At 44.4% G+C, this 12,099-nt stretch overlaps 1 protein-coding gene across 19 annotated transcripts in view; it reads left to right on the forward strand.

Annotated features, from left to right (window-relative positions):
* The window catches only part of ZBTB20 (zinc finger and BTB domain containing 20), a 633,941-nt gene that overhangs the window by 433,486 nt on the left and 188,356 nt on the right, over positions 1 to 12,099 (forward strand). For all 19 annotated transcript variants that reach the window (XM_081859693.1, XM_081859688.1, XM_081859680.1 and 16 more), the window contains one exon: positions 9,844 to 9,963. The gene's annotated coding sequence lies outside the window, so the exon portion shown is untranslated. The remainder of the gene's footprint in view (positions 1 to 9,843; positions 9,964 to 12,099) is intronic.

Below are 12,099 nucleotides of genomic sequence, written 5' to 3' on the forward strand. Positions count from 1 at the left end.
ATGCCCTCAACCCCTATGCACAGTTGTAGCTGTTCTCCTGACCTCCCCATAGCCAATTTCAGGGTGCATGGGGGGCAGGAGAGGATGGGAAAGCCCCGTTGTGCAAGTGGAAGTCCTTGTGCAGGGATTCTGCTGACAGGGCTTGTTCGATGGATCCTGCCCAGCGAATTGACAGATGATAAATGGCATTTTAAGCTCTTGCTCATTCCTCTAATATCCCACACCCTTTTTCCTTTTCTACATCTCACATGTCACTTTCCAGCTCTATAAATGCTCAGCTTCCTATTCATTTGCCCAGGTAGACCCTATTTACCATTGCAGCAAACTAATAATAATTAAAAAGCAAAGAAAATTTGAAACTCCAAGCCTATATAATAATTTTTCCCTAGACCTTAGCGACTACGTGCTGATGTGTCTTTAGCACAGGGGTAGCCAGCTTGGTGCCCTTCAGATATTATGGGCTGCAGTTCCCTTCAGCTCCAGCCACCGTGGCTGCTGTCATATGCAGGCCATTGGTATTCCCACTTTACAGATGGGAATTGTAAGGCTTAGAAGCAATAATAATGCCAACGCCATTTGCCGAACTAGTGTTTAAACACTTCTTTCCCTTGAGAAATCACCCTTACCTTTCTCACTTTACTGCAATATTTAAGTTATGTGGCAGAAAACAATTGTACAAATTTATCTGAGAATGAGTGCCTTTTCATATAGACTCTTTATAGTCTAAAAAAGAGTGGAATATTAGTTTTGCTGGATCCATTTAGGACTGGCCCAATATCCTCTTTCTCACAGTGGCCAACCAGAAGCATCTGGAAAAGCCAGGAACAGGGCATGTAGGTAACAGCACTCAGCTTGCTTCTAGTATCCAGACTACCTAGAATTCATTATCATGGTTGGTAACTCTTGGTGGAACTTCATAAACTTGTCTAAAACACTTTTAAAGCCACCTGAGCTAGTACCCCTCATCCACATTTTGCGATGGTGACTTCCACCAATTATTTTGTATTGTAGTTTTATGAAAACGAAATGAGGTACAGTTTAGTGGAGCGGGGGTTAAACTCCGAACAATGTCTGTAGGCTAGTATGTAGACATACAATGTACGCCTGCTATTTGTTATGTGTGGGTGACTCCCATTGACGACTGCAGGACTTAGTAAATGATTAGATAAAGAATTGCAGCCAAAAACAGTAGGTCATACTGACATTAAAATCCATGATTTTGTAGTGAAGCATAGGGGTGGGGGAAGTGCTATTTTGCAAGCTGAATGTCATATTTTTCTTCTATTAACGAGACTTAAAAAAAAAAAATTAAAAAAGGAAAACACCCTGAAAACACATTAGTAATCCAGAGTGTTTAAAATGAAAACAAAGTGACTAACAAAATTAAATACTGCACATGTGTGCATTCTCTCTAATAAGCATCCCTGAGAATATAAACTGTTCTGATGTGTATGGTAGATATTCTATCCTTCTATCTATCTATATATATGCAGTAATAAATAATACTAGACCCAGTCAAAATATTCCTAATCAAAATAGGCACAGACTTTCCTGGGATCTGCAGCTGAATTTTGCTGCCAAGTCTCAGTTTAATAGAAGAAGCATTTCTCGTGAAGGCAGTCTGTTCATGTCTCCTTTAAAACTACAGAAGAGATCCCATTTTCTCCCCCCCCCCCTCCACTCTAGCAGTGGGCAGCCCTTCAAACTTTTGATCAGCCCGACTTTGTACATTTCACGACTGAACTCAGCTATGCCAAACATCCTCTTAGGAAGTTGACATTTGTGCCGTTTCTCAAAAAAGGGGGAAGAATGAATCCCAACTGTTTCCTCTTGCCCTTTTGATTGAGAGAGCAGTAAGTCAGCAGGAGAGGTGCAGCTTTTAACAAGGAGGGGTGTGCAGAAGCTGATTCCAAACCTTCTACAGGCAGAGCAGAAAAGAAAGAGGAAGAGACTGATGTGAAGCAACACTAATCAGAGCTGATTATGGGGCATGAATGGGCTCATTGATGAGGGCAGACACAACAAAGAGATTAGGCTGGAGAAGGGAAAATCCTGCGCTGGGGTGAAGGAAGTTGGTTTTACGACCCTTTGAAATCTGACTTGTACTATTCTGTAGCTGTTTCTTTTTCTGTTGCTCTGTGCACAGATAATGGGAACTATCCTAAGCTGCAGTACTCCCTGATATTTGCTTAAAGAGAGCACTGTCTGTCCTCCCAGTCTTATGACACCACAAAATCTGTAGAAGCTTTTAGCAAACACGATGCTGGGGTTGGGCATCTTAGTGCTGTTGTATGGTGGCATTGTTAACTGGGAATAGAGGAAAGGACCCATGCTAGTTACACTAAGAGTAAAGGTAGCCATGTTGACCCATTTTTATTTTTATTTTAAATCTAACATCCATATTAGGGTGGTGCCTTTATTAGGCCAATCAAAAATGTCGTGAAATAGCGTGCAGCTCACAAGTTCCGCAAACCTTAGCAAATCTCACAAACTATCTTTGCCAATAAGACAGCTTGACAATACGGGCTTTATTGAATTATATCTACAATACATTTTTCTCTTTAAAACTAACATCAGTAGGAGTCACCAAATCATATGGTGCCCAAAGAACACTGAAGTGAATCTATGTGGATTTTATTTTTTTTCCATGGGGAAGCAGATCCTTCTTGCCTTGATGGCACTTATTACAACATCACACTCCATGTAAACATTTACAGTATACAGACAGAGAAAACATCTATTCCATTTGTGCAACTATATAATTGCTGGGTATAAACTGTTCACAGCTGGCAGCGTGTCTAACCGAACTTGTATCCTCCCTTAGAATGTAGGTTACATTTAGCACCATTGTACAGCAGGGTCAGTTGAAATTGCTCTTCACAGCTGTTTAGTTTTCAGGATAGCTCTTTCATTTTATTTCGAGAAACGTTTTGAGTTTTCCCAGACCTCTGTTCAAGTCTTCCCGGGGTAGATGCATAATTCCTGGTACTATCAAGTGACTTGTTCCAGAAGAGTGTAATAGTGTAGAATTTGAGCAGTTGTTGAATATCTCTTCTTAAACTCTGCAAGATGTGTAACCCTGTTCAGTCAAAATGTAGGGTGGAGTCACGCCATGACATATTACAATTTTCCTTCATACAGAAAGCACTCCTGTTTATAATAGTGCATGTATTATCAAGTGTGTCTTGATTTCAGTAAGGCTTTTGACAGTGTCCCCCATGATAGTCTTATGAAGAAGCTCATAAATTGTGGGCTGGACAAAGTAATTATTTGGTGGATTTGTAGCTGGTTGACTGACTGAATGCAAAGAGTGCTCACTAATGGTTCCTCATCATCGTGGAAAAAAGTGACAAATGGGGTGCCACAGGTTCTGTCCTGGGCCTGTTGTTCGACTAAACGACTTGGATTAAGGAATTGAGGGGATGCTCGTCAAATTTATAGATAACAACAAACTGGGACTTGTAACTACAGTAATGCTACAGAAGACAGAATCAGGATTCAATATGACCTTAATAGATTGGAGAACTGGGGCAGATCTAACAAAATGAAGTACTATAGAGACAAATGTAAGGTTCTACACTTAAGCAGGAATAACTAGGTACACAAAGATAAGATGGGGGACACCTTGCTTGCTAGTAGTATTTGTGAAAAAGATCCAGAGTTATTGGTAGACCACAAGCTTAAATCCCCAATGTTATTAACCGTGCATAGGCTGCACCAACAGAAGTATATTGTCACGATCATCATCCTGCTCTATTCTGCCTTGATCAGACCACACCTGGAGTGCTGTGTTCAGTTCTGAACACCACAGTTAAAGAAGGGTATTGACAAGTTGGAAGGTGTACAGAGGAGGGTGACCAAGGTGATGAAATGTCTTGAAACCAAGTCTTATGGGGAGCAATTGAGGGAGCAGAGTATGTTTAGCATGGAAGAGACTGGGAGGAGGATGGAGCAAGCTTATTTTCTCCTGCTCTGGAGGGTAGGACTCAAACCAATGGCTTCAAGTTACAAGAAAGGAGATTCTGACTAAACATACAGAAAAACTTTCTGACCGTAAGAATTGTTCGACAGGGGAATGGTCTCCTGCAGGAGGTTGTGGACTGTCCTCCTTTGGAGGTTTCAAAGCAGAGGTTGGATGGTCATCTGTCAGGGATGCTTTAGCTGAGATTCTTGCATAGCAGGGGCTTGGGCAAGATTACCTTTGGAGTCATTTTCAATGCTACAGTTCTACAAATAAATGATTGTATGTGCTGGAAGCTGGCATTTTGTGTATTTGCAACAGTATATATTGCCTCCCAAAGTGGCTCACTCACATCAAAAGAATGAAAGAGAAGAAAAGAGAATGTTGTTGCCCTTTGACTTAAAGTTTAGATATTCAAGGCATACAACAAATGGGCAAAGGGGGAATGGAAAATGAGGAAATCAGTTTAACAGTACTAGTACAAACTGGTAAGTTGTAAAGTGACTAATAGATGGGGGCAAGATGAGGTTTCCCTTGCCGGTCCTTAGTTCAGAATGTGTTCCATTTTGCTCTGCAGAATGATCCCCCACACATACTGTTGACATCTGTCTGTCTCTAGAGACAATGGAGTGCTCCTCCAGGGGAAGAGTCCACTTTGTAAGCAGCACTGAAGTGACCTCCTTGGGGGCAAGCCTGGGCAGTGTGCATGAGGTCCTGGGCTGCCAAGATAATAAGACCCTCCTCTCAGCTTCGCTGATGTGGTCTAAAGGAAAGCAGAGCAATACGTTTGGCACCAGCTTGGCTGCAGGAGTTGCTGGTAGGAGATATAGAAGGCACCCTCCAACTGTCTTAGAGACTCCACTCTGGATTTGTGTAGTGTTTACCCCTTGGCCTTTTCTCTCTCTCAAAGATATCCTGCAAAGCAGCGGAGGTTTAGCATCAGAGTTTTCCTTCTCCTAGATGGGCTACGTTCCCAGGTTGACAAGCAATTCCCTCTACAGCACGTACAGAAACCTCCTTGACCATTGGACCCACTATTGGTCTTGTCCACTCAATCCCCCAGAGTTTATCTTTGTATGCAGAGGAAGCCCCTAATCCGCTGAGGGTTTGAGACCCATTGGCTGCCCTCATCTGGTTTAACTGGCCAATCAAAGCCATTCCCAAGGTGCAGCTGCTGTTGCATGTTGACAGCTTCTAGCAGCCACATGTGAGAGCTGAGTGCAGGGTGGGGGATCAAAGGTGGACAAAGTACCCCTGAAGGAGCACAGCGTGTCCCCCACCAGAGGTACTTCTCCTCCCCTAACACACACACACCCCACACAAACATTCTCAGTCTGTATCGCCTTAATAAAAATATTGAGTTTGGGTCAAAGTTTTGCAAAATGATAAAGACCGCTTGAGTAAGGATTCAGGGGGGATTATTTTGAATTTTTCTTTCCTACTATCAAACACACATGCACATGCACGTGCACACCCACATACACCCACCCACAGAGTTTCATGAAAATTCATTAATCTGTGACATTTAAAGATTCTGTCTGATAGGTGTCTGGAGCAGAGGTCGGCTGCGTACATCAATAGTTTCTTAGAGTCTGGCACTCTGTCAATATTTGGGGGCCTCAGTAACAGCACTTAAAGGCAGTGCCTGCGAGCCGTCATGCTCTTAGCATGTCTGTAAGTGTCTGAATGAACAGATATTAGCACGTCAAGTCCTTTTATGACTGGCAACACTTAGAAACAAAACACTCAGATGATAGCTTCACCTCCCTGCCTTCAGTTTCCTTTCTGTCTTTTGGTCTGTTATTTATCTGATGGAGTTCAAGTATTTCAACTAAATATCTACCCTACAAAGGGTCTGTTATCAAACAGGATAGTAGCAATGATGCTATGCACCGTTTATTTAACAACATAGCTCTGGTAAGCCTCTTGTTTCCACAGTACTGTACTACATTGTGTTTAAAGAGAGGTTCAAGCCAGTTGTATCATATAGGAGGCCCAGTAGCTGATGACAGTCTGGAGTGGGCAAGAGCATGTATTATGTTGCTGAATTGATTCATTCTCTCTCTCTCTCTCTCTCTCTCTTTCTTTCTTTCTTTCTCTCTCTCTCTCTCTCTCTCTCTCTCTCTCTCTGTGTGTGTGTGTGTGTGTGAGAGAGAGAGAGAGAGAGAGAGAGAGCTTTCTACATATGATGTCCAGAACGCAAGCAAATACTCATTTTAAACCTTCTTGATGCTAGTGATGAATCTGCGGCCCTCCAGTTATTCCTGGACCATCGCTCTCATAATTCCTGACAACTGGCCGTGCTGGAAGGGGTTGATGGAAGTCAGCATCCAGCAACATCTGAAGGGCCTCAGGTTCCACACTTCCTGCTGCAAGAGGAAGGAAAACAGATTGGGCAGGCAATGTACAATAGGGGGCGGGTGTTAGCACAACCTCATACTACCGTTTCTGCGCTCCAGATTTCTACTTTTTATTCTCGAAGCTGCTTTTAAAAAAATTGCATTGCAATTCTGATTTGCATCAACCTCTGATGGTGCACCATATATGATATGGGCTTGATTGTGCAAAACAGTTTTTTAAAAAAGCAAGTCTATTATTACTTTTTTAAAAAAATCTGTTTGGGACTCAACCACACATGTGAACATCAGATTAATGTCCCAGGTATTCTTTGTATCCCAGTCTACGTCTACTGATGTTATAGTATCTTGTCCAGGGCTGTTCAAAGAGTTTTGAATATGCCCTAATATGGGCCTCAAATGGTTATGTTACAAAAGATAATAACTTTTCTGTTAGCTGTTCTAGCATTGTTCTGATAAACTTAATAGCAGTTTCTTACATCTGGTGATGTAGGAACATAATTCCAGACTTCTAATCTTCTTAACCTATCAAAACAAAATGTGGTAAAGCTTTTCTACAGATATAGTGGGAGAAATCCAGTGGCCTAAAATTTTTCATTGTGAGGAGGTCAAGCACAGCAGCATCACTGCCACTTCCCCACTTACTTCAGAATTCCAGTGGGGTTTTCACTTTCATCCATGGTACATAACCCTTTTCAGCCTAAGAACTGCATTACCTTCTGGGCAACCACATGCCAGAGAGAAGGGTGGGTGTGGCAGCTCATATAACTTCTACCTTTGTACAGCAGACTAGTTTATACACACACTGATACGCAGCGGCGTAGCGTGGGTTGTCAGCACCCGGGGCAAGGGAAGTAATTTGCGCCCCCTAACCCGGGGCAAGGGAAGTAATTTGCGCCCCCTAACCCAGGGCAAGGCAAGTAATTTGCGCCCCACGCCGTGCCCCCCCCACCAAGCCTCTATATTCTTCGCTTGTCAGGCTTGGCTGCTGGCCCTCCGTGGCTGGCAACGGACTCAAGAGACTGGCCGTGGCGGCGCTGGAGGGCTGGTCTGGGGCCCGAGAGAAGCCTCGGAGAGTTCTCGCTGGGTTGACCTCGCAGCCTGGGCTACCCTGCGGGGCTGTTGTGAAAGGCGAAGGCGAGTGGCAGCGTGGCTTGCAGCGGAACAAAGGGCACGACCACGGCGCCGGGACGTGCCCTTTGCTTGTGCCCCTTTGCTGGGGAGGCTGAGAAGGGCGCCCCTTTGCTGCGCTCCCCCGGGAGGTCCCCCGGGAGCAGAGCCCGCTGCCTGCGCTGGCAAGGAGGATGAGCCCAGCTGGCAGGCCGGCCAGAGAGGAGCCTCGCAGGCAGCGAGTGGCTGGCTCCTTGCGGGCGGCGGCAGCGCAACTCCCTCCTGCCGCGAGAGGCGGGCAGCAGCCGGGCCTCGGACCTGCAGCCAGGAGCGCTGCCTCTTCCCGCGCCCCGAGGGCTCCCCGCGCCCAGCAACCCGGGGAAAGCGCCGCACTTCCACCACTGGCCCTGCTTCCACCACTGGCCCCTGAACCCCAAGGCTGAGGCTCATGGCGCGCACCCCGGCTTGCAGCTCCTCCTCCGCCCTTCCAATGGGGCAGCGGCCCGCAGGGAAGAGCAGGCGCGCTCTCTGTCCCCAGCTGAAGCCGAGGGGGGCTTCTGGTAGCCCCGGGGTGGGAGGCGGAGGGGGGGTCGCTGGCTGCAGCCGCCTCGCCTCGCCTCCGTTCTCCTCTCAAATCAGACACAGACGGCTGCTGACAGCGAGGAGAAGCGGCAGGGGCGGAGAAGCGCAGCGTGGGCAGCGGGAGGCGGCTTGGGGGGGGCTCGCAAGAGAAGCGCGCCCTGCGGGACTGAACCAGGTTCCTCTCCCCGGCTCCCGCAAAGCGACGTGCCCGTCTTGTGCTCTCCGCAAAGGCGCCAGATCAAAGCGGCAAACGGTACAGATCCACACCACGCCCCCCGCGGAACAGTCGTGCCCTCCACATCACAGGCAGCTCAGAGTTAAACTCTGCGCCCGAGGCTCTTCGGCAACTCCGGAGGCGGCGAGTGCGCCCCCCCAGATGTTGCGCCCGGTGCGGCCGGCCCCCCTTGCACCCCCCACGCTACGCCACTGCTGATACGTCCCTCTCTGTCATTTATCCAGTAGAGCAAGCGGTATTATTAGAATTCAAGGATGCATTCCAGCTAGGCAAAAACACTTGGGCTGCAAGTGGCTCATGAGGGAGGTTGCCTGGGAATGGTTCCAAGGGCCAGATAGGCCGAGTCTTGAGGTTCACCCCTCTGACTTATATGAAGAGGTCAACATATGTGAAGCTGTGTGACACTTTTGTCAATCCAAAACTGAGAAGCGCTTAACCATCAAAGATTCTAAAACAAATTAATCACCTCTCATTTCCCGAGGACGGCAGCAAGATCAGCCTTGATCCCTCATTAAGGACATCAATGGATGTCCCTTCCTATGTGTTCTGTCAACCCCGGCTGCACCTCTGTTGTCATGCGTTTTATCTATCATCTAGATTGGTCTCCAAGGTTGTTCCTTTCCCATCATGACCTAGGAGTTGCAGCTGACCAGTTCATGGATGGCCTGACTCTACTTGCCTTTTTCAAGTCATATGCCTATCCGGCTATAGTTAGATAGATACAAAAATTGTCTGAAATGTAAAAGACCCTTCAGACATTGGAAGATCTTCAAGCCCATTCTGTGGAATTTGTTTTGTATGTAGTTGCTATATTAACAGCTGTTAGCTCCTATGAGGTGTGATAGGCATATGTGGTTGGATTTTCCCAAAGGGTTTCCACTGAAGTTTCTTAAGAGATTTAACATTTATTTTAAGAACACATCATTAGTCTGAAGGATAAAATTAGGTGCATTCTGAGAATGTTAAATAATTTTCTTTATATAATGTAAAATAGACATTAGCATTGTTTGGATAATTTTAAATGGCCACATAATTTTTTTTGGGGGGGGGGCTTTCAAAATAGTGAAAAGATTTCTGAAAAGGTTAATAAGTACTACAGATTTTCAAATACAAGTTTCCCCCAATATTAGATTAAGCTCTGAGTAGAAGGGCATAGCACCCACTCTATAAGAGACATGATAAATTTCATGGCATTTCAACAAATTGTTTTCATGTACCAAGTAATTTTTTGTTATTTTGTTTCTCTTTGTACATTTTTTGTTGCATAGATTTGTCCATATGCCTATGGATTTCCTTTACGTCTTTTATAACACTGTTTTTTAAAGTGTTTTGTATTTAATCTAGAACAAATTAAATGTTGTGTATTTGATGTGGGATCTAGAATGTTTCTCCTTCCTGTTGTATACCAGTTAGAAATACTGATAAATACCTATGAGGAATATAAATTGTATATGGCAGTGGTGAAATAAATTTGCTGTGTTTCACCCCATGTAGCCATTTTACGCCATATTTATAATTTATGCAAAGCAAATTGTATTCCATAATGTTCTTCCTTTCTCTTTTGTTTTCTCTTTGTTTCCAAATCTGTACCCTTGTAGCTTGAAGAGGAGAGCAGCATCAGCTGGAATATTTCGTTCCATGTTGCAAGAGACAGGGCGAGTTGGCGGGAATGAAACCTTCTTTTCCATACAGTTGGCTTGAAATGCTGCATTTAAGAGGTATTGTTCCCCCCACCCACCTTTTCTGGAACTAAAAGTGAAAAGCTGCAAGCAAGCATTAGTGTTGCTGCCAAACCACCTGTTGATTCACAGCAGAAAATCCTTTTGGCAACTCATTTTTTACCATATCCAGTTGGAGATAGATGAATAGCTGACATTTGTATACCTTCAGAACCTCTTAGCACCCTAAACCTCAGGTCCACAGCAAAATGTAATAGCTGTTCACCTGAAGAGAGATGGGTTCAAACTGAGATTAAATCAGGAACAAAAAGGGTTTGGCAGAATGAGACTATTCTGCCATTGACATTTGTCAGCTTCACGCAATCACCTTATGAGATCTGGCGTGTCATTCAGAGTCTGTTTTTAAAAGACTAATTTCTGGGATGCTGCAAGACAGACTGAAATATGGCAGAGCTCTAACAAGAGCAATTACTAGAAATACTGAGGATGCACTGGTTTAAGAGCTATGACTCCCGAGGTGTACAGAGTAACACAAGCAAAAAAAACCACACAAAAAACAGGTCCCTGCCTTCAAAGTCCTTTTAGCAGTGAGGGAGATAACATGGACGTGGGAGCAGGAGACAAAAGAGGCAAGGATAACATAGAAAGTATAATGAGCTAATGCACCTGCACATAGTTAATGTCAGATTCAGTAAGGAGTAAGAGTGAGATGGTTGACAATATACAGAAGTAAGAGTATGTTCTCCAACCAGAAACTAGTGTATATAACAGTTTTGCTGGGCCAGCATAGTCTAGGTTAGAAGTGGAGCTTGAGAAATACTGGGCAGTGGTGGTGAGGGCATAGCAAGGGTTGGGCAGTGGCTTGAAATAAAGGTGATAAGTCTGCTTTGCTCTAACATATAAGCTAACCAACTGCATTTCATGGATTTTTTTTTATACATTCAATTTGTAATTCATATAAGGCTGTGTTGCTTTCAATTTTGAAATTTCAATATTACTGTGTCCTTGAGAGCAACCAGTATAATTTCCTTCAAGTTGATAAGGCCAGGAAAATTCTTTGTACGAGGATGTTAGCCTCATGGGAATTGAATAAGTATTTTGACTGATCTTGTTGATGCTGTTCTGTCTAGAACCTGTATTTGTTGCAGCTCTGAGAAGTTTTTGATTTGTTTTTCCCCTGTCTCTGCCCTAATTAATTTTATGAGACTTCCCAATGGACATAATTTATATGACAAATGAATTATAGTAGCAGTCACTGATGTGGTATGAAACTCCTTGTTTATGGCAAATTTAATGTGCTCCTGCATTCTTTTCCTCTATAAACTCTGATCTACCAGTGATTATCTATACTCTTTCTCTTTGTACAGTTCCCACTTCCCTGCAATGTGTGATTTTTGTATCGGTTTTATCGTTACAGGGTAAAATACTGAAAACATAAAGCAATTATTCATTACCTCTGTAGCTTTTAGGTGGTTTCCCATACCTGAACCTGTTTTAAATAATGTTGTGAATTACACAGAAGCCTGCTGCCAGATCAAATCCTGTATCCAGTCTCCAGCTTAATGCAGTACTAATGGGCAATAATCTTCTGTGTTAGCAAAACATTGATGACTAGTGTCAAAATACAGAGAGCACAAACATCTGTGGATGTTCTGTTTTGAATGATGGCCTTAGAGGCAGGGCTTCAGGGGCACCCTAGACATCCGTGTGCAGGACTCATTCTGGAATCTCTTTAAAGGCAGAATTCCAGTGATAATCTAACAGCAGTCATCCATAGTCTGAACCGTAAATAGAAACTGCAGCTGTATCCCATTAGGTAGCTCTGCCTTCTGCGAGAGAAGCCTCTTCATTTCCTGAAGAAACTTTCCTCTCCCACTCTGAATTCCCTGCCTCATCCCCTGGAGAAGGGGAGTCAGACACCAGGGTCATTATGCTGAAGGGGAAATGCTAGAATGAGTTAGTATACTGAGAAGGGACCCTGAGGCATGCCAGAAAACTTTTGTGTAGGGAGCAGGGGGTCCAGTTTGCAAACATTCTTTGGAACCCAAACGTCTGATGTGGCTTCCAATTGGCTGCAGGAGCTTCTTGCAGCCAATCAGAAGCTGCGCCTTGGTTTCCAAACATTTTGGAAGTCGACTGGACTTCCGGAACGGATTCCTGTCAACTTCTGAGGTA

The sequence above is a fragment of the Podarcis erhardii genome (assembly GCF_964252035.2).
Source record: "Podarcis erhardii genome assembly, chromosome: 4".
NCBI lineage: Eukaryota > Metazoa > Chordata > Lepidosauria > Squamata > Lacertidae > Podarcis > Podarcis erhardii.